We start from the raw sequence: 24,347 nt of genomic DNA on the forward strand, positions 1-24,347 counted from the left end.
CTTAAATAATAATCTATTACTTAAATCAGAGAGAAGTCCTTATTCAGAAAGCAACATATTTTAAAAGATTGTTTAAGGAAAAGGAAAATAAATTAGTGTCAGACTTGACACTACTTCAACTTAAACAAAACCCTGAGACTAAAAGTCTAATAAATCATACCTAAAGGCAATTGCATGAACTACACCAGCATAATTATTCCATGTATGAGCTTAGATGCATAGCTAAATACTCAGAATGGGCGCAATTCCCATCTAAACTTTTGGCTGGAATTATCAGAAATAGACAAGAATCAGCTAGAATTTTATTACACTACCAAAATAAAATCTATAAAACAGATACACAAATAGTAAAACTATCACAGCAGATCTATTTAGAACTATATGGCCTGAGTAACTAACAACCATCTTCCAAAGAAATGATAAACTATCTTAATAATATTACTTTTCCTAAATTAAAAAAGAATCATATAGAGCTCCCAAATACTCCTCTCAATCAGCAGGAAATAATTGATGTCATATGGAAATTAAAAAAAGGTAAAGTGCCAGGTCTGGATGGATATACCATAAAATGTTATAAAACATTTAACCAGATCCTATCATATATCCTGCTGAAAGTCTATAATTATATTAAGGAGCGCGACATCTCCAATTGTTACTTAACTCCAAAACAATCTTTATTCCTAAAAACAATTTGGATAGGTCAAACCCACATAATTATAGGCCAATTTCCCTAATTAATGTAGAAATTAAAATTTTGTCTTCAATCCTAGCTGAGAGACTAAAAAAAGTCATGCCCTATATAATTACCACTGAAAAAAATGGTTTTATGCCAAACAGACAGGCTTGGGACAATACTTTAACATAAGATGCTATGATACATCTCAATAAAAATGTCAAGAACCCGAGTTATGGGTTAGCACTTGATGCTTGTAAAGCATTTGCCAGAGTAAATTGAAAATTCTTATTTGCGGCTATGGCCCAATTCAACATTCCCAAAGGATCCATTAACATTACTGAAACACTGTATAATAAATCATATGCTTACCTCTACATCAACAAAATATTATCTAAACCCATTAGAATACTTAATGGTACTAGACAGGGTTGGCCACTATCTCCTCTCCTGTTTAACTTATATCTTGAGCCACTGCTTCTTTATATTTCTCAAGCTACTTTTCACTCCATCCTTAAAACTATGAAGGTTAAAGTAAGTCTATCTGCTTATGTGGATGATTTAAATATATATTGTGAGTGCCTCATATCAGATATTAAGAGGCTAATTAAAACAATTGATAGATTTTTGATAGATTTTTGAAGGTCTCAATTATGAAGTTAATCAAAAGAAGACATTTATTTTCCCTATTAATCCACTACACCATAAAGAATATGTATTATATGAATCTCCTTTCAAATTAGAATACTCTTTCAGGTACCTAGGAATACAATTTGAGCATTCTTCCATGTATCAGAACAACCTTATGAAAATATGGACAGGTATTTTACAAGACTTTCACATGCAGCAACAACTAAATCTGCCCTTGTTATCTAAAGCAGCAATTGTCAGGCTGAACGTCTTACCTAAACTACTGTATCAGTTTAATGCTTCCAACCTAGTCATACCTAATGACTTTTTCCAAAAGATTAATAAAGAGCTGGCCATATTCATTTGGTTCCCAAAAGCTGTTAGAATAAGTTATCAAAAATTATGTTACCCGAAGAAAAAGGGAGAATTAGGTTTGCCAGACTTTCGACTGTATTACTATTACTATTACTATGATTATTATTACTATTACTGGATTATATGTGCAAATAAAATTATTTTAATATCAAAACTTGACATGAAGAATTATTTTAATATCAAAATTTGACTTGGAGGAGAGACATGGAATCGTCCCTGGGTATAAATTTGGCACAACCATGTAAGTAGCAACAATATTAACCCCAAAACTATCTCCTTCCTAACTTCTATAAGTTTAAATAGTCTTCCTATGAGTAGTATTCTAAAGCAAAGAGTTAACATTTTTCAAAGTCTTGTTAAGTATGTGGAGCTGGATAGGGTCCTTCCCTTTCTTCAACCAATCCATATAAACCCCAATGTCAAACTAAACAATCAAATGATCAATCTCTTGGATTATCCTCTAATCAAAGAATGCACTTTATAGGATATAGATAGATATAAGGAGAATTCCTATGGGAACTGAGATATGAACTAAAATTGGGTCAGAAATTTACTATTATCCTACGTCAAATTAAGGAACCTATAATAATTGTGGCTGATGAACCGAATATTGAAACTGATATAGCTAGGGTAATAGATTTCATAAATAACTTAACCATAAAAAGTATGATATCAAATGCATATAAATCGATTGTGGCCTTTAAATTTCAAAATACACTATTATTTTCTAACTATTAGAATCAACAGAGTAGTGACCTTAGGGAAGACCAAAAACTTAGAGCTATGGAATCCACTATTAAACTTTCCCCTTTCAAAAAGCTTGTATACACACAGCTAATGATTAATAACAACTCTTATTTTATCCCCTGCATATTAAATACATTTAACATGAAGGTTTCCCCCTCATGTTCATGTTGTTCCTTTCCTCAATCGGATCTCCTACGTATCTTGTGGTCATGCAATCACTCATATAAACTTTGGTGCTCTCTCAAAGTTAGATTAGAAAAAATGGGATATCAAAGGTCAACTCTGTCTTGGGAACTAGCGGTCTTACATATTACAGATATAAGGTTATCCAAACTGAAATTCCATGTGCTCATCACCCTTTGTTTACTAATTAAATTCTATATAACCAAAATTTGCCTGGATCACACCACATTATCTTGGAATAGCTTCAGGAATCTAGCAATAAAATACATATCATCACATAAATTATTTTTAAATGACCCCGATAAACAAGTGTACTATCAAAAATTTTGGAAATTAATTTTCGAACTCATTCAGGGAGATTGAACAATTACTTAACCAATTTAATTTTGTGCCCATACAGTGTGCTATCTTGAATCTGATATGTGCCCTCAGTTTATGTTTAGGTACATCGGCTCCTACTTGAACAAGTTGTCTCTTTCTTTAAAGTTTACAGTAACATCATATGTATATATGTGTATATAGGTATATAGTTTATGTTTTAGAGGGTATATAATGCATATGTATGACTCTCATTTTATGTATTACTGTATTTGAACTCTTTGTAACTTCACGCATTTACTGTTTTGTTACCTCTCTTGTAAAATAATAAAATACTATTGGAGAAAAAAAAAATGCACAAATTCACCACCAGTTTGACAGTTTGTACCCACTGCTTCTTGGTCCTACTGTCTCTCAGTCTCATTTTGCTTGTTAATTCCTTATTATTTTACTGCTGCCCTACAACTAGTCCTTGTACCTTTGCTGGGTCTTTCACAGGAATATAATCTCTGCTTAGCCTACTACTTTCAAATTATCTTTATCACACATATATATTTTTAATTATCACTTCCGTCTTTCCAGCCTTGGCCCTTGAGTACACTTGGATACCACTCCAGGAACTTAAATTGAGTACAAGAAGAAAAACAGACTACAGCTTTGGGATATGTAACAAAAGTTACCAAGGCACATAGTTCTGCTTTACAGAGTCAGGCAGTACTGATACAGAGCCAGAATCCCTGCACGAGAAAAGGGAAGCAATATTTAGATGTTTTGGGTGATTAGCAAAGCAATTTGTTTATGTTTGTGTTGCACCTAATCTCACTGTTTTGTAAATTGCTAAATATATTTATGATAAAAATGATATACATTATATGTTGTCCAATTTATCCACAAAATGAAGAGTATCAGAACTAAGTATCAAAGTCATTGTTTTGCTATTTGAAATAGGAGTGAATCTACAAGGGAGAAAAGACATGCAGTTAAATCAATAAATAAGCAAAGCACTACAATTGGGCCAATCAGCCCAGCTTATTAGCTGTGACCGACAAAGAATCTAACTGAACATGTCAGTCTTTTATACTTGTTTAAAGAGACAGTCCTGCTCTTTATTTACTTAAACGTCGACATGCACAAAATAAAATTGATCTTTTTCTCTTGAATGGGAAAAGTGCATTATGATGTCATCTCCTATTCTTCTCACAGAGCTAGCTTCTGAAATGCTGCCTGAAGCATTTTATTTTTACACAAGGTGATATTATTGCTTTAAGTACTTGTCATTCATTCAGCTTTAACTTCACATTAATTATTCATTTAGTTTATGTTATTTGGTGAGGAAAATAATAGATTATTATCACTGCATTTGATATCTGTCTGGGTATACTATTCAGTAACAGAATTAATGAGCATTTACAGCATATGAAAGTAATACACCAGCTGTAAAAAACTTCATACAATCAGATCAGTAAATCTACAGAAGCCTGCCATGTGTCTTGGGCAACTTGCAGAGGAGAGACATAGCATGTGCATTGTTCACATTTAGCATGCAGACTAAAAGCAATTTATGTATTGTGTCTGTCCTTTATATATATATATATATATATATATATATATATATATATATATATATATATATATATATAAATAATTTTAATTATTAGTAGCATGATTTACATGTTACTTTATATATTTTCACATGTTTAAGAATATTTCTGACAGAAAATTACAGATTAACACTTATTTTATGGTATTTTCCTAAAAGAATGTTCACTTTGTTGCTGTTGAATGCTGAATGTAGTGGGTCCACGTGATACACATTCCATTAATCCCATTTCTGCTGTCTTCTGCCTCATAGAATTACATGCTAAGTTTATCCTGGTAACTGCATGTACTTTCTGAGAGCTGCTGCTATGTCTCATAACTGCTTTATATCTGCCTTTTTAGAGGAATTAATTCCAATAAATTATAATTTATAATCTTGTCCCAGCTGAGGGCCTTTTAGTCAGGCAATGCATTGTCCTGCAATTTTATTAATTCTTAATGTATTTCCAGCTGCAGCTGACATTTATATAAATTGCTGTCCACGCATATTATTCAATATTATTTTTAAGCTGGTGTCTCAATTTTAATTGAGATTCCAATACTATAAAAGTACTGGAGCCGAGAATCTGTTAGAATATGCAGAGAATGTAAGAAATTGTTAGAGAAGAACTGTTATACAACTTTCATTCAGGCATGATGCAATCAAGAGCATGACAAGCAATCAGAGGCTTAGTGCCTGGTTACTAACATAAGAGTGTGAGGAATGTTGAATAAAATACATACAGTAAGTGACAGTCAACACATTACCTTAGAACTATGCAAACCAGCTTATGCCTCTCAGCTGTACAGATTTCTGCAGAATGGCCAGAGTTTGGCCTCATACTTTTGCTCCGTTTTTCATACAATTGTGGTTTTCTGGCAAATTATTGATAAATTATTAAAGACTGAAGCTTGAAAATAATGGCAGACATTTCAGTTTCAGACCTCATATCCTTCAGAAAATTCATAGTGCAAAACCTGTTATTCTATCAACTTTCTGAGTTTATAAGAGTAATATTTAAAAAATGTCCATATTTTTGAGCCTTTGTCCCACTTTTATTCATGGCTTTGCCCAGATTACTTGCTGTAAGAGGTTGAGAGGTATGAGCTCATTGTTACAGCAAACATTTTCTGACACACGCCTAGCGCCTTCACAAAAATAAAAAAACAAAATCATCAATGTTCAAAATGAATTTTAAACATCATATGTGCCTGTTAATGATTCTGTGTAAGTGTGCATGTGTAGGTAACTGAGGATGATTGCGACTGAATGCAATCCAAGGTGGAGGTCAGATTCATCTGTGCTCCTATTTAATAACTATGTGATTATTGTAGCTTAATCTATATCTGAAGGAACGGTTATGCTCCAGAACACTGGTCAAATCATTCTAAATTAAACTTAACTCAAAATGCTACCTTTGAGCTCTAATATTACAGGTTTATGTTACTCTGTCAGTGGTGCTGCAGTAGCATTGTCGCCTCACAGTAAGACATTGTCCCGTTCGATTCTCAGCTAGAGCGTATTCTGTGTGGAGACATGCGTGAATGGGCGTACCTTCGTTGAAGGTTGTGCATCAGGGCCAGCAACTCGGCACGTAAAAATCGACTGCCAATCATTAGCAGACCGGAGTTCCACTGTGGCGACCCCTAACCGGGAAAAGCTGAAAGACGCAACAACATGTTACTCTGTCAGTCTGTAGACTATTGCATGCCAATAACCAGAGGTCAGAATTAAACCCTGTACCTTATATCACTGAGGTAAAGACCTTAAATATTATGCCAACCCCAACAAGGCAGTATTCAGATTTGAACTAGAGACCTAGTGATCTGCAGTCAAAATACTCTATCACTGAGCTATAGCTCGACTAGTATATCAAATCTTAATTAAAATGCCAGACATAAAAAAACTCCTTTCAGTTTATTCTGAAAAAATATGAGTGTAGTGAAGAAATCAAGAGTAATAGGAAAATGTAACATGTTTTTGTTTATTTCAGTACTGTCGATAATCATGTGTTTAATTAGTAAAGTCTCACTAGCTGGCACTGTAATACAAATGTATCCATGTACAAGCTCTTTTTTTTTTTTGCAGCAGCAGCAGCAGTGTGAATGACGCAATGTTCCTGTTTATACTGAGATGTGCTTTCCTCGTTTGCTCATTGACACATGTGGTAAGCTGCACAGTTTACACAACTACTATGTAGTGGAGAAACAGGCCCCCAGCTTGTTTTACAAATTCAATGAAGCAAATTTAGGGCTCTTCATTAATAATGTTTGTTTAATATACAAAAGGTAAAATAACTAGCTTTTAGACTCACTTGCTCTTCAAATCACAAAGCAAACACAACTTTTATACATAGAATGGACACTGGTCTAGACCTCAAAGAACACAATGCACGTTAAGGAGTTTACTGGAACAATTACAGAATGAGTAAATAAAGGGAAAGCCAAAGCTCCACTTTACTCTCATGATTCTTTTTTAAAAAGTGACACCTTCTTGACACAAGGTTTTAAAAAATATAGTTTAATTTAAATGGTTTACATTATTTTGATTAATTTCAACTATGACCATGAACCCTTTAACATTAAAATGCTTGAAGGGTTCTGATTGCACACCTAAAACTGTTTTTTAACCTTTTCTGAAAACATGACATTTAAGAAAGATTTCATAATCTGTTTCAGCAAAATGTTCATTCAGTATATTATTGTGAGTTGTATTTCTGATGTTATAAAAAAATGTTCATACATAGCATATGAATTTCTTCTTTTTTTCCCAAAGTTTTATTAAAATTTATAAAGACAGAAAACAGCATTTAGATATTTCTGGTATATAAAAATATATAACTAGAGAAAAAAGAGCAAAAACCCAACAAAAAGCTATTTACAAGAGCGACTACTGTACAATAAGAATTCTAGAGATGTTTCCAAAAGATACCATCTCTTATATTGTCCAGGTGTTATAAGAAGTGATTCTGGTTGTTCTCATCTTGATTACTGTAAGTTCCAGTTGACAAACTTCAGTTGCAAGATTCTTAAAATTGATTTAATGTTGAGGTAGATTCATTTTTCCAATTGCTGGTAATAACTTTCCTTGCTATTCTTAGAATACTCCATAGAAGTGAGCATTTAGTTCTCGAAACACAAGTGGGGTGCTTTCTATGTGGAGTCTACATGTCCTCCCAGTGTTCACATGGGCTTCCTCCAGGTGCTCTGGTTTCCTCCCAAATTCCAAAGACATGCAGTGTAAGGATTGGACACTCTAAATTGGCCATAGGTGTGAGTCAATGGTAAATACAGTGTTCATTCAACCTGTGGTTGTCTTAAAGATGATGCGTCTGTTTCCACTGGTACACCATCCGGCACCTCCTCCTTTCTGACAGTGTGGTTATACCATGGCTGACACATTCCAACTCAGGCAACCCATGCATCACATTGCTCAGCATTGCTGAGAGCATCACTGATACCCTGGATGTAAATCACTTCTGTTTCAATATGCATGCTGCGCCCAGGAGAGTTGGACAAGCATGAACTACTGGTTACTAACGTTTTCTTCACATAAATTTCTGAAACTCTTGTACTTAACCAGTTCAGTCACATCACATATCTTGAAGAATCACTGCTTTGGATTAAGCTAGATTGTGCTCAGACAAGGTAAGTGGTGCAACCACCAAGTAAGAGGTAGTCACTCGAAGATGTTAAAATGAAGCCCAGTGAGTGTTTATTATGTTAGGTAACAGTTAACATATTAAACAAAGCTTGAATGTTATTCTTATCTTTAGGAATACTTTACTAAGCTTGGGAAAGTTGGCAGTGCCATGTTTGCTCCCCAGGCTAGTGAAAGCGGATAAGGAACACATACTAAACCTAGAGTACTTGATAATAATTTTCACTCTTACTCATAAACACTGGCTAATCTACAATGTATGTACTGTACCTGTGTACTATGTATGTATTCTACCTATTTTCCAAATTTCAGCTGTACACCACAAATCTATTAATTATCTTTATTTTAAATGAATATTTTTTGCTTGCTCTCTCCACTGTAACTGTTGATGTACTGCACGCCACTGTAAAAACATGTCTGTTGTAATTTGTGTGTATACTGAGCATGTCAAAATATCTAAATGTATCTGTAATTTTTCTATGTTGAGCTTTTCTCCCTGGGCCTCTGCTGAAAAGGGGTCTTTTTGGCTCAGACACCCCCGGATAACAAATGTAAAATAAAAATAAATAAATAAGAGACACAGACCCACTGTCAACTCAGATGATGAATTTGCCAATAATAATCCAGTGAAATATAATAATGAAGAAGCCCATGAATAGATAATCAGTATGAATACCACCTTGGGTTTTCCCTGAAGAGAAACCACCGGCTTAGTGGGACTAATCCAGTCAATAAAAATCATAAGTAAAAATAAATAAAGTTATTTTTAGAAAATGACAATATTTAGGGGTGGTTGGGTGAATGAGAATGAATATATGGTCTGTTTTCAGTTTCAAGACATATTCAGTGGACTTTTCAATTCCATTATGAATATTGATGATTCCAAACTAGTTTTCCATGTTAATAAGAAGTTTAAATTAATGCAATGTGTCAGATGTATAATCGCTGACATTTTGTGTATTAACCACACATTGGTGGACTGAGTTCTGCTTGTAGCTTTGGGGATACAGATCCTTCATATGCCCTGCAAGGTGTTAAGAACTATTTTTAGAGGTAGAATCTATCTGTTACGCGTCCTGTGCCCTAAAATAATAATATTTTGCCATTTTAGACTAAAGGTATTACTGGATTCACCGAGCTTTACAATCTATAGAATCTTTACACATCTTTATTTCCATCCTTGCTGCTGTATTTCTGTTTGCAAAATGAAATTATGACTCACACCCTCTAGGGCCACAATAACACAACTTAAAAGCATAATTATAATAAACTAGCACTATATTCAGAGTACTGTTATTTGAAAGCAGATGCACAGCCAATATAATAGCACTTTGGTTATGACATAACAGAGGTAGGGAATATGTTAACAAAAATGAGTGTTAGAGACATGACATCAGTCTAGGGGGAGGGGGCGCTGTCATCAAAAAAACTGAGTGCTGGAGTAATAACAGCAAAGATGGTTTGGAAGGGGTATATTACCAAATTTGTAATGCCTGGTACAGAAATACAAGAGTGAGGTGAAAGAGTAATTTCAGAAAAAGAAATAAGGTATGGGGTTGGAATGGGGGATGTAACACAAGAGAGTTGTAGACTGAAGTGTAAATGGAGTATTGGTGGATTTTAATAGAACTTGATGCCAAGGACTGAGTTTTAATGTCTGTAGATGAAAGACGTTGGTTTAACAAAAACAGTATCATGAATGGAATTACAAATATGGGGAAGTGAGTGGGAGATTTTAAAAACTAGGATACGGTATCATGGCCAAACCAATAAAAGGAGGAGAGAGGGGCACTCTGTCTGCTCAGCTAACATAACTAGTTGACATTTATAGTGGAGGCTTCCTGTACACCTTCAAGCCTAAATGCTAATGGATTCATTTAGAGCTATTGGTCTGTTTCATTGTAGCATCCAAAATGCATTGCACTATGTGGTGTATGACATAGCTTTCTGCTTGAATCCTAGGCTATGTCCCCTGATTACCACATATGTCATACAATACAAGATTCAACACATCCTATACTATGTCCTTAATCACTGACTCTATACAAGGTTCTGCTAATTCTGACCTTGTAAAATACATCCTAGGTTATTTGAAATAAGTAAAGGGAGCAAGAATCTTAAAAGCTGACTGGTCATCTCCCAGAAAGGTGATAATATTATGGCTAAAAGAGCTGGCAGGACTAGCATGAGAAGCTGCTGCAGGCATGAATATGAAAGAATTAATAGATATAAAGGTGAGAAATATAGAGGTAGAAGAGAAACTCAAGGAAGTTTAGGAAGATAAGGAACAGAGCCAACATGATCCAACCTCAATGAATTATTAGAGAAATAGTAAGGGCTCTCATTGGAAGCTAAAGTGGTGCATTAGGAATATTAGTAAATGACGGCAGTGGTTCATCTAGAATAAAACTAGGTTTGTTACGGGTCTGGGCAACTACTGGTCTACTATTTCATGAGCCACAGAACAGGGAAGTGGGTTTGAAGTGCTAAATGCCCTGCAATTGAGATACAACACAGCTTCACAGAGCACAGAGCATACCAGCTGAGACTGATCCAGATCTAAAACTAAGTCATCACTAAAGTGGAACAAAAGACATCAATTAATATGATGTTCCTCAGTTCTTGACAAACTTTTAATACTGGGCTTCAGTTGATGTTTGTGGGAAGTTGAAAAGGATGCGAATTACAAATACTCACTTGATTAATCAGTGAGGTACCTTATTGATTGATATTTTGATAAATCCTGTATTGTACACTTGTATTATTTATTTTACTAGGGATTGGTGAGTAAGAGAAGACGTTTGATTGAGAACTTCAGAATTATGATGGGTACTAGCTGGGAGTTGTTACTGATTGTGGGCCAGTAGGGGATGTGCACTGGCAGTTATCGCAAGTGATACAAGAGTGGGCAAAAGGTAGCAGATTAACTGCATGTGTTGTTGAATTCTAAGGAGATTTAAAGGTTGTGAAGCAAAATCCTGGTGCTGTGAAAAATTGTGTACGAGATGGAGACAGAAACCTCTTGGGCTTTCTTCCTGTGTTAAATAGATACAGACGGTAGAAGATAGAAGGAAATAAAATGGAGATTCTGGTGATAGCAGCACATATAAAGAGATTGATGCTGCATTGGTGGAAAGAAAGTGGAGAACTGTGTGGATTCACAGAAATTATAAATTAAGTAGCAAAGGTTTGATTAGGTTCAGGAAAAATATAAGTATTGAGAAAAATAATGCACAGGTGGAGAGGATAAATGCTATGGGTCGATGCACACTTATCATGCTAGGTTGGGAATGAGAAGCAAACAATAATGAGGCAAAGTGGTAACAGAAAGGAAGTATTGCAACTAAAAATGAAGGAAATGGTAGACAAGAAAGTAAGTGAAACAGAAGGAAAGAGATGAGTAAGGTGACCGAAAGTCTTCATTGCCAGGTGGTAAATGCAGAATCCTATGTAACATGTTTAAGTGCTAAGACTGCCAGAATTAAAATGTTTCTGAATGACATGAGAAAATGAAAATTATCAAATAATGATAACAATTAGGAAGTGAAAAAAAGTGTAGATAGTGGGCCGGATTCACGAAGGCTTGCACGGAGTCTAAGAGTAGAGTAAGACTCCAGACAGCCAATACGTCTGCCGAACGATCCAGGAACAGCCGGCAGGGGGCGTGCATGAGAGCTCCTAAAACGACTCTTGCACGGACAGTGTTAGGAAATGCAAATTACCTCATTTGCTGCTGAAAGCTATGCAAATAAGGTAAATTTGCGATCCAGGAAACACTAACCTGTCTGAGTAAGAGTAGTGTTATTTGCAGAAATGTACTCAGTTGGTAACTGAGTACCATTCTGCAAACAGCAAAACGGAGCTATGACAGCTCCAAATAAAGGATGCATCCAGTTGATGAAGCATGCCGATGGACAGGTATAAGGCCACTGGCATTATTATGTGTTGCAAAATAATAAAAAACAATTTTTTCCCCCCGATCTTCGATGTTTAAGCATAGCGCAGTGCCGCGCAAACGTACGTCACTTTAAAAACCAGAAAATAAAATCTAAAAATAGGCATTTTATTAAATATATTCATCTGCCATGCAAGTGAATGGCAGGCTGAAGACAACATGGCTACTGAGCAGTGGTTGTTAAGGGTGGAAGCTCAGTCTGAGAGATCCTCGAACAATAGTTATCCAAAATCACTCAGCTTTTATACCTTTGATCAATCAGTTAACCAATTAATGAACCAATTAAACTATAAAAACACAATATAATTAACTTGTGTATGTGCTCGTTTAAATATTTTTTAAATAATTTGATAACACATTAAAACACATAAAAATGGAGTTAAAAATGTGATGCTTAAAACTAAATATTATGCTTTAAATTATTTCATTTTATTTTATTAGCTCTGTATCTCAACTCAGGTGATGACTTAGTTTTAGATCTGGATCAGTCTCAGCTGGTATGCTCTGTGCTCTGTGAAGCTGTGTTGTATCTCAATTGCAGGGCAAGGTATAAAAGCTGAGTGATTTTGGATAACTATTGTTCTGAGGAAGTCTATTTGACGAAAGTGCTTGACTGTTTGTTATTTTATACAATAAAGTGTGTTAAAAGTGTGTAAAAAGATTGTAGCATTTTTTACCAGTTGGAGTGTACGGGGACTAGTTATCGGCTTGGAAGTGGTTTTCTTTAGTCATTGGTGTATTTGCTGCTTTCCCACCAGTGGTTTACTTCAGTCTGAGAGATGTAACCAAGCATTAATAGGCAATCCTATGCAAATGAGTATAAGGATAGTGAATCCCAATTTTCCTTGCCATGTGAACCATGTCCCTAGAGTGTAAGAGTAGGATTAGGGGAGTAACAGAGTAGAAGATAGGTGACATCATGAGGGGGGTATGTATCAAAGACTGTAAGCTTATTGGAGCAGAGTGGCATGTGTTTGCTGTGAGTTACTCAGGACTGGATGAGGCATGTCTACAGTTGTCTGAACTGAAACCCAGAAACTGAAGGTGTATGCTGTGGCTATCACTAAAGTTTCTTGCAAAGATGCTTACACTGTGTGCGTGCGTGTGCACGCCTGTAAACCCGTCTAAGCCTGTGTGCGCATGTGTGCGCCTGTGTAAGCCTGTGTAAGGCTGTCTAAGCCTGTGTGCATGCATGTGCACCTGCCTAAGCCTGTGTAAGCCTGTGTGCACGTGTGTGTGTGCTTGCACTTGTTTGCGCGGAGCTGCTCCCTGTGGAAACAGAAAGGGAAAAGGAAGGAAAGGAAGTAGTAGGAAGTTAACCAAGGAGAACTAGCAGAGCTACCAGGTGAAATCAATCAGAATCAGCCAGTTACACAGGCAGTACACTAGCCCAGCCCAGCACGTAAAACTCTGCAAACAACATTCCCCCATGTTTTTCTCAGAAACACTGCAACACTGCAGTCTACAAAGAGAAGTGAAAACTTAAAAAGCTTAACTGAGACAAAAAAATGTTAGGGGCTGCCATTGCTATTATAAGACAACATGTGCAAATGCTGAGGGTGGTGCCATTGCAAATGCTGCTGAGCAACCCACAGTGAGGAGACATAGAAGAGTGCACAGACCCAGGGTAACCTACCAGGGGCTACATGAGCTGGAGATAGTGGAGCGCTATAGAGTGTCAGAGACCTCCTGCAGCAATTTGTTGAGCTGTGCAGGCCATGCCTCACACACAAAACCAACAGAGGGGAACCCATCCAAGTGGAAACCAAGGTGTGTGTTGGCCTAAGAATACTAGCAACAGGTACCTTCCAGAGACCAACTGGTGATATGATGGGGATTTGACAGGCATCAGCATCCAGGGTACTGCATCAGTTCCTGAATGCCGTGTCAGCACATGTCGGTGATCATGTATATTTCCCCAATTCCCATGAGGTATTGGCCAGCAATATGCGTCTCTTCCAGCAAATAGCGGAATACCCTGAGGTAGTGCGTGCAATTGACTGCACATACATACACATCAAAGCACCAGCCGGTGAGCAGGGTAGGGCCTACATCAACCGCAAGGGCTTCCACTCCATCAACTGCCAGGTCATGTGTGATGCCCAGGGCATAATACTGAATGTGTGTGTTGGCTGTCCTGGAAGCTACCATGATTCCCATATCTGGCATCTGACACAGCTGTACCAGATATTTGCCATTGGGGACATCTCTGACGGTCACCTAGTGGGGGATGCTGGATATGCACTGGAGCCGTGGCTGATGACACCCATCAGAAATGCACACACACACCTGAACAAGTACTCCATAATGAGGCACACGCACAAACACGAAATGTAATTGAGCGTGTGTTCGAGATGCTCAAGTCATAGTTCCGGTGCCTGGACACATCTGGTGGAGACTTGCAGTACTCACTAACTACATGTACCCAAATTGTCATGGTATGTGCCATGCTACACAATATGATCCTGCAAAAACAGCTGCAGCAGGAACAGCATGGGGCAGGGCCACACAGCCCCCCACCATTCCCAAGGCCTGCACAGGCACAGCGTGACTCGGAGGAGGAACAACCTGAGACTGCCTCAGTAGGCAGGAGGAGGCGTGCCCAGTATGCCTTGGCCTTGGCAGAGAGGCAACACATAGCACATACACTGGCTCAGTAGGAACCCTGGAAATGATAGCTCTCTCTGACTCGCACATAAAATAAAAGGGATGCCTAACTTGACACTACCTGTTTCCAAACATGTATAGGGAGTGTAGTATGTGCATCCAACATAGGTAGCCCTGAAGCACCACCTGAGGCATGATTGCCATGTGTTAAGCAAAATAAAGCAGTGCTAAGCAGCATTTACCAATATTTAGCATATGTAAACAAAATTGCCCGTGTTAACTAGCGCAATGTTGGGCAACATTGAGCAATGTTGGGCAAGGTCAGGCAAAGTCATGCAAAGTTGAGCAAAGTCAGGTAAACATGATCATATTTGCTTTACTGTTCCTTAAGCAGTCTGGTCTGCCCAGCATGAAAATAAAAAGCAGTGACAGGGCTCAAACCCAGGATACTGTGCACTATAGTCACAGTACTGAACCACTAAGCCATGATAGCATTTCAGTGGCACAGACACAGCAGAACAATTCTACACTAATGCAAACACAAAGAAATGCTGTATCATGCCCTTAAAGAGGCATATGGGCAACCTCCCCCACAGGCCTATGCAGACAGAGAACATCAGGCCAGGCGGTGTGATGTGGTTTGTGTAGGCTATGAAGTCACAATCTAATATACGTGACATTGGACGCTAGGATCTGTAGCACAGTGGTATGCCTCAAGCCAGTACAATAGGCAACAGTACAGACTGAAATGGTGTACCATACATAGCAGTGCAGGCATAGCAAATGTGTATAAGTGTCAGGTGAAACCCTCATCCTATGTACACCCACAGTAACAATCAGGTGTGCCCCCAGGTAGAAATGTACAAATAGCTGCCCCCCCATATGTAGAAATGTTGATAAGTCTATGCAAAGTGTCTCATGGAAGCCCTGCAGGCACAGCATGATCCCTGTTGATCTATGACACAAAGGTGAGCCCTGCTGTAAAAATACAACTTGATTTGCCATACACATATAGTATAAATGCCTATACTGGTTGTGCTCACACACTCCAACAAATGTAGTGGATTTCATTCAACATCACACTGAAAGGTCATACTGGGCATGCCCACACATTTTAATAAATGAAGCAAATGGCAGGCAGCAACATACTGAGAGTTCATACTGGGCATGCTCACACACACAGGCTAAATACGGATGTGATAATAAGGGATCTATGGACAAATGTGGATAGTCATCTCTACTTCCGGAAACACATACACAAAGTGGTCAGAAAATCATGCTATATGTTCACACAAACTGCCAAGGTCTGTGCATGTAGGTCAAAGGAGGTTCCCACTACTCAGCGGTCATCAGACCCATCAGAGAGTACCACAACACACTTGCGATGAATCTGACTAGGCATGTTCAGCAGCCAGAAAGACCACTGAAGTACATTAACAAGAGGATTACTGGCCTCAAATAGTTGCCCCATGCAACAAGACTGAATGTAACCCAATCTGTACTCTGTTGCCTACTGTCTACTCAGGAGATCTCTGCCCAACAGACAGGTTCATGTCATGGCTACACTCAGATCTGTTCTGAGTTACAGACCCAACTGATACTGCCAACATCCTGGCAGATAGGATCAGTGTTAACTTTACCCCCCTCTCACCCATGAAAGAACACATCTCTATAATGGAAGACTGAAAAGGTGCTGTCATCATGGCTGCACAGGTAAATAACACTCTCCAAAGCCAGTATCACAGCAGCCATGGGACCAGATAGCATCCAAGGTTGTGTAGCATCTACTTCCCTGAAGTAAAATTTAACATGGAAGGTCTGTGGCTAATGAAGTTTCCAGAGGACTGAAAACTAGGAGCCATAATTGTAAACATTAAAGATGTGGACATCCTACAAAAGGGCCTCACTGAGACAGATGGCTGTTGTCAAAGCCTTGGGCTCTAGCTCAATGCCAAAAGATGCATTGTCATCCCCTTTATTAAAAACTCTATAACCAAGAACTACAACATAGGTGGTAGTATACTTCACACTGAAAGTGTGACAAGAGACCTTGGGTCACAGGTGGACAGTGGACACAAGTGTGATAATCACATTCCCACAGTAGTCAGGAAACCCTCCTATGTGGCACACCTCATCACAAAATGTGTCTCATGCAGAATAAAATTGGACATTGTTCCCCTCTACTCATCACTCACTAGAACTATAATAGAGTACAACGCCACTTTTGCTATGTACCTCACAAGACAACCACAACAACTGGAAAGCCTGCAGCAATACCTCACAAAGAGCTTTAGTGGCCTGAAATACATACCATACACAGACCATGTCAAAATGCTCCATCCGTACTCCCTTGCATATTGCCTACTCAGAGGTGTTCACTACCTAACATATAAAGCTATGTCAAACACAGAGCTGTTGGACATGCTCCACGTAAAACACTCACAATCCCTCTGACCTTCGGACCCAAAACCACGAGTGAAATACAAAAGGAAGGGGTGTACCCATTTACCTTATGGATACCCACACCTTCAGGTTAGTGGCACTGCATGAGGCCTTGGAGACCATGCAAGTGCAACTAACATTGGGCAAAGCTGCTCATCAGATTGTAGCCTGCCTTAGATCACGTACCTTGTTTCGGGAACCTCATTGAGTATTCCTGAGAACAGTGGAAAATACAAAGGTCCTATCAAACAACATTATATGAGGGGATTACAACTACTCAAACATTGAGTGGGAGAATTACTCATGTACAACGTCCTTTGCACAATGTTTCCTAAAGTTTAAAAACTCTAACACTCTGGAACAGCTGGTCACCACGCCCACTAGAGGTGAACACATACTGGACATGATCATCACCAACATGGGGTATCAGTGTTCCAAAACAGAGATAAACCCCTCGCTGGTAATATCAGATCATAGAGTAATCGCACTGGACATCCACATCCAACCCCCCCACCCAGTCAATGAAACCACTGTGAAGACATATTCCAAAGCAAACTGCACACTTCCCAAGACCAAAGTGGATCGTTCCAAAGACCTCTTGCTATAGGATAATGGTATACAATCCCGAATCATTTACAAGTGCATCCTATGAGCATCTACAGGGATGCATGGAATGAGACAACACAAATAAATCCAAGATGCACTCCTCCAAAAATAAGACAACAATCAGGTGGTTGTTGCCCATAAATAAACTTGACAACAGAAGGAGGAAACAAACACATGATAGAGCCAACTTCACTAAAGGAAAGGCATCACTGATCATTATTAGGAAGAAACAATGATCACTCATAAAATAATCCAAGGACTGTTTCTAAAGACAAATAGCCAAGGAATGTAAGAATAACAACCAGAAAGCCTTCAGTAGCTATACCAGACATGTAGGTGTCAACTTCCAAATATGCTGAAAGCTACTGAAAAATGGAAAGAAATACACCGAACCAACTTTCATTGCCCACATCCAGGGGGACAAGTTCAGTGTAACCTCCCCCCATCACCCCCAAATGGCCCTGTGTCCATCACAGAAGGATGCTGAGCCCCAGACGTCATGGACATGCAGGTAAAGACAGCCCTCTCCAAAGCTAAGAACATAGCATCAATGGGACTGGATGGTGTCCCAGGCTGCATTTTACACTAGGCCCAAAATGAACTACACCCTCACCTACATCCACTGTCCAGACTCAAGCGTACCACAGGCTATGTACCCAAAGAATGACATACACTAACAGTCATCCAGCTCCATAAAGGGGGTGCCACAACAGAACCTGGAAACCATTGCCCTATATGTCTACTCAGCCTGGTCTACAAAGCTATTGAGCAAATTGTTATGGAACCCATAAACAGAGACATTGGAGACCTCCAGACACTGGACTCTACACATCTTGCCTCGTTAAAGGCAGATCCTGTCTCCTACACCTAGTTTACTTATTTCAAACAGTTACCAAGGACATAGATGGAGGTGAAAGTAGTCCACAGCCCACCTGGACCTCACTAAGGACTTTCTGCACCATTCTCCACTCTGACATCATGGACAAGCATACCAGCTTGAACATTAACAGCTATCTCACAGGATGGGTGGCGAAGTAGCTCACAGATTAAACACACATGTTCAGAGTTGCGGGTGCTATGTCCGACTCTAAGCCAGCCACAAATGACATCCCACAGGTCTTGGTCCTGGGACCCCACCTGTTCAGTAGATACTGCTTAGAGGTACAGGCAAGCATGGGAGTTGTATGGCTGAACAGGTTTGCAGATGACTGCTAACTGTGGTCCATAATCGACTCTATGGCTGACACAGACATCCTCCAGAAGTGTCTTAGAGAGTCTGATACCTGGTGTGAAAACAATGCCCTCAAGCTGAATGTCAATGAATGCATAGTCATCCCCTTTGGGTAAAACAATGTGCACACAAATTACCACATAGGTGGTAATCCAGTATGTACAGAGAAAGTCATTATGACCCTGGGGACACAGGTAGATAGCAAACTCCCCTTTGATGGTCACATGGCCAAAGTGTTTAGACATTCCTTCTATGTAGTCCACCTAATGTAACCCACTTTGTATAGTCTGATGATGTCACCATCCTACAAATATACCTGTGGAAAGGCAAACTCACAGTAATGTGCATTGCCCGTCGTGTAAATGTGTACTCCTGTAGTATCATAAAGTAGTTAGGTAGGGGTTTGAATCCTGCACTTGACAAGTGTGTGTGTGTGTGTGTGTGTGTGTGTGTGTGTGTGTGTGTGTGTGTGTTTGTGTGTGGTCTCCTTGGGAAGGAGCAACCTTTTTGGAGAGTAGTAAAACACCTTAAAAGTGGTATACTAATCATTGTCAAGACTGATGATGTCACCATCCTACAAATATACCTGTGGAAAAGAGACCTCCCAGTAATGTGTATAGCTCGTCGTGTTAATGCGTACTCCTCTACTATCATGAAGTAGTTAGGTAGGGGTTTGAATCCTGCACTTGATAACTGTGTGTGTGTGTGTGTGTGTGTGTGATTACGTTGGAGAAGAGCAGCCTTTTTGTAGCGTAGTAGAACACATTACAAGTGGTATACTTATCTTTGTCAAGTCTGATGATGTCACCATCCTACAAATATACCTGTGGAAAAGAGTCCTCCCAGTAATGTGTATAGCGTGTCTTGTTAATGCGTATTCCTCTAGTATCATGAAGTAGTTAGGTAGGGGTTTGAATCCTGCACTTGGTGAGTGCGTGTGCTCTATGTGTGTGACACTGTTAGTAAATGTGTTAGGGGTTTTGCTTTTACTACTGTATGACATATCAGTATGCATTGCACATGTGAGGTAGCTGTGTGGCAAATACATATATGTACATGTTACCTCAATTATTGCATGTGTGGGAACCTGGCTTTATTCAAGAACACAGCTGTCATCTTTGCCAGACTGTGCTGCTGCTTCCCAGACCTTAGGTCACATCTGTATGCTTGTGACAAGGCCAGCCACTGCAGTGATCTCTGGCCTAGGTCATCCATGTCACACACACTCATTACGGTTTCTATTGAATTGTGTGAGTGAGGGTTTATGGCCGAGGTAAATTTCAGACCTGTTCAAACGCAGCAAAGTCTGTCAATGATGACTATTCATTATAGGTGTACAACAACCTTTGTGGATATGCATGCAGACCCCTTACTGCTTATGTGATCCACTGAGGGATTTCAAAATACCTTAGGAAATGTGATTATCAAAGGAGAGATAATGTAACACTAGGTTGCTTGTACACATTGGTACCTGTTCATCATGTTGGTGGCTACTACCTATGTGGTACTGTGGGGATACTATGTTCCGTAAGGGTGGATGACTATGCTTAGTTTGGCTTGTAGCTTTACAGCATGGGTTTGACAACAGGTATCTGTCTGTATGACACCCTTGTGGAGGATGTATGTGTCACCTGGAGAATGCATTATAGGCCACAGTATGCATTACCAGATGTGGACGGACATATCCCTACTGTAATTGCTTGTACCTAAGAGAGCTATATGCCAAACAGGAGTGATCTCAGTAATGGGTGCAGGTGAATACCACTGGTTACTGGCATAGTATAGTACCTGAAGGATCCAAATGTTGCTGTGTGTCCTACATCTGTGTGTCAGTTGTCAAGACATCATCTAATGATTGGTTATGGTCAGGCTGTTGAAGTTATGTATACTACCAGAATGCAAAACAATGACAGATAGTAACAGTATCACTCACAGCATAGTGTCAATCCATGTCATACACACATGTGTAGTCAGGTTCCGAAATGTGGGTAGTACAATGCATACTGGCCACCGACAGAAACTATGGAGTGTTACTGTGTAATACAGAGCATGCCAACCTGCCCATGTGTCCACTATGCACGTACATGCAGACAGTGCACCTCCACCATGTTCACAACTGTACACCTGCAAATCTCTGCTACACACATCCCACACATATTGTCCACTCTCTAACACATGCTGCCAATACTGCACACATCAGCCAAGTGGCATGTGGGTGGACAATACACTATTGGAACTAACACTGATGTAAACACTACAATGACAATCATAGCTTTAATGCATCATGGCTGCTCAACTACACCTTCAAGCATATCATTACACTCTTCTGCTGACAACATGCTAACATTGCTATACTGCTATAAAGACACCCTGTGCATCAGCACCATGGTAGCCTGTTCCTGCATTGATGTTACAGATGACAGGAGGTGGCACAGGTTTCATCATATGCACAGGGTGTGTTGTTGGTTTGCCAGAGGTCTACAGTGAGCCATTCAATAGACATGTATATATGTGTGTGTGTGTGTGTGTGTGTGTGTGTGTGTGTGTGTGAGGGCAAGAATACTGCTATGGGCCAATGCTGATGTAATGTGTGTGGGTATGTGTTAGCCCTAGGTTTATGGATTATGTGTGTGTGTGTGTCTGCATGCACACAGTTCCACCATGCGGCTTCCATATATGGGTATTTGTGGGACAGCCACAGACTGTACCTGCGAGGCTTTACAGATCACCATCTCTGGCTATGGATACAGTATCTGTGCCTGGCAGGAGTGCTACTGACACTATCAGGTACTAAGCCAGACTGGGTACTATCCCCAGAGGTAGATGGATGTACACTGGACCCAGGTCCCTGCTGGGACTGTCCAGAGCCACGTCCATGTGGTCTTCTAGGATGTTCTATGGACAGCCCACCCCCAACATTGCTGGGGTTGGTACTGGTACTACAAGTGCAGCTGTGGCTTGAGGGACATCCGCGAGGACTGCCAGCTGCTGCTGTTGCTGGCATACGTCCACGTCGATGACTCAACTGTCCCGCACTGTTCTGACACATGGACATGACATTGCGGATGACATCTAATGTCTCTCCCCAACGTCTATCAGTGACCTCAGTGTAATTATGGAAGGCACCAGCTAGGTCATGGATACTGTCAATTACGGCAGTGTTATGTGCCCTCTATGCCCTTAGTCCCTGTCTGGTGTACAGTTCCATACGTGCCTGTGCCTCCATGACAGCCTGGAACATGCATGAGGTTGTAATACCTGTGGCACATCTGCCAGTGGCATGATGAGCAGCAGTGCTCTGACGATAACCCCTGGACATCTGCCTATATGGTACCCTTCCAGACATCTGGGTATGGCTGCTGTCTCTGGATGCATGTGCCAGGGATACCACACTGTCCTGGCCAATGCTGACTGTACGCTGTCCCTCAGCTAAGGGCATTGGTGATGGATGTATTGGCAGTATGACTGTGTGCATGGATGGGGTGGACACTTGTGTACTGTCAATTGGTGGCCCAATGACAGACCCTGGCAACACACCTATCATCATTATCACTATTTTGCTCAGTGACATTAGTTTCCCTGCTGCAGTGAACCAGCCCGAAGTCAGCACCTGTGAGAGGAAGACAGGAAACACACTTTATGACCTGTACATGATGTCATCACACATGAACACATGAACACATGCACACATGCACACCTGAACACATGAAGACATGCACACGAATGCACTCCTCACTAAAACAGACACACACACACACACACACACACACACACACACACACACACACACACACACACACACACACCACCAGCAATCCAGAACATACTCAATAGCGGGTGATGGTGGGATACAGTATCACAAGGCAAACAGTTATATCACACATGTCAGCATGCAGGGCGTGTGTTGCTCAACAGCATGCAGTGCAGGTGTAGACAGCCCTTGCTAATAACAGTATACATGGCTTTGATGCATGTATGTTGTTCAGTGATTGGTCTCACCCAGGAATGCAATGTGTACATGGACACAACATTGCTGTGTAAGTATTAAAAGCTCTGCAATGTCCTGTGCACCATCACTCACAGGTATACATACCATGGCTGGACGTGTATCTGTGTGTCACATAAATATCCATTTCTGATTAGAGAGTCTGTGTCTTTAGCAGATAAATGTGGACACAGGTTTAGCACATGCATGCTATGTATACACACAGGATGAGTGGTGCATGTATACCTGATGGAATACCATTGCTCAACATAGCCATTGTACAGTAGTTATGTTGAGTGTAGGACATATTGTGGCCATGCCAGTGCCAGCCATGACATGGCTGGCTACAACACGACTGCAACATTAAACATCACACATACACAGTGTGTCATGTGACCTATACACGCAATATCATTACAAGACATATATGTGTCACTTTGTACAAAAGGTGATTGCTATGCATAATGTGTATTGGTCCATATGTTTTCACACATGCAACATTGAGGTGCATAGCAGTTAATGCTATGTGTAGTACCGTGGTCACTGTAACTGGATGGGGTGTAGTACCATGAGCCATCATCATGTAGCATCATGTGGTCACTCAAGGCTACTAATGTGTGCCAGACCAGCACATACCATGCTGTAACAGAACTGCTGTACCATGGCTACATTCACCATTTCACAGCCAGTTGATACATGGGTTTGTATGGTGCCCAATAAGGGGCATTGCCTAACATGAATGTGTTATGTGTTGAAGAGTGTCGCACAGCTACATGAGAGGCATCTGCCCCTCAGGTATATTATGTGTGCTGTGCAGATGACATTTGGGATACTGGAGTGTGACCTTACAGCGGGTGTCTGAATACACCATGTGTAGCATGTGAACGTGTACTGCGTATGACAAAGTTGTGTATGTTGTGTGCATGTGTATTGCCTCTGACTATCCAATGTCCACTACAGTGTTGCCACAATTGTGTGGGTTGCTCTGTATATTGTATGCGTTTTAGGCAGCTACTCACATTACTGGCATGTGCATAGTCTCACAGCAAACATGCACCGCATGCATTATGTATAGGTGTGTTATGTGTACATGGCCTACAGCTCACCTATGACATGGACATTTAATTAGCAATATTAAATGTAGAACACACTCACCAGCATGGGTCTGCTGCCTTGCTGTCACACCAGAGGGACCTACAAGGATATGAGACAGTTTGTCAGTGGCAACAACTGTGGCATTGCTACTGTGTGTCTGCAATCTTACAGTAGTACAACAGTTGATAGTCACAGGCCTACAGATTACATTCCTAATTATTAGTATTGCACAACACTAGGCACCACATCCACTAACTACAC

The sequence above is a fragment of the Protopterus annectens genome, chromosome 6.part0, assembly GCF_019279795.1.
Source record: "Protopterus annectens isolate FY-2018-M chromosome 6.part0, PAN1.0, whole genome shotgun sequence".
In the NCBI taxonomy this organism is placed as follows: Eukaryota; Metazoa; Chordata; order Ceratodontiformes; family Protopteridae; genus Protopterus; species Protopterus annectens.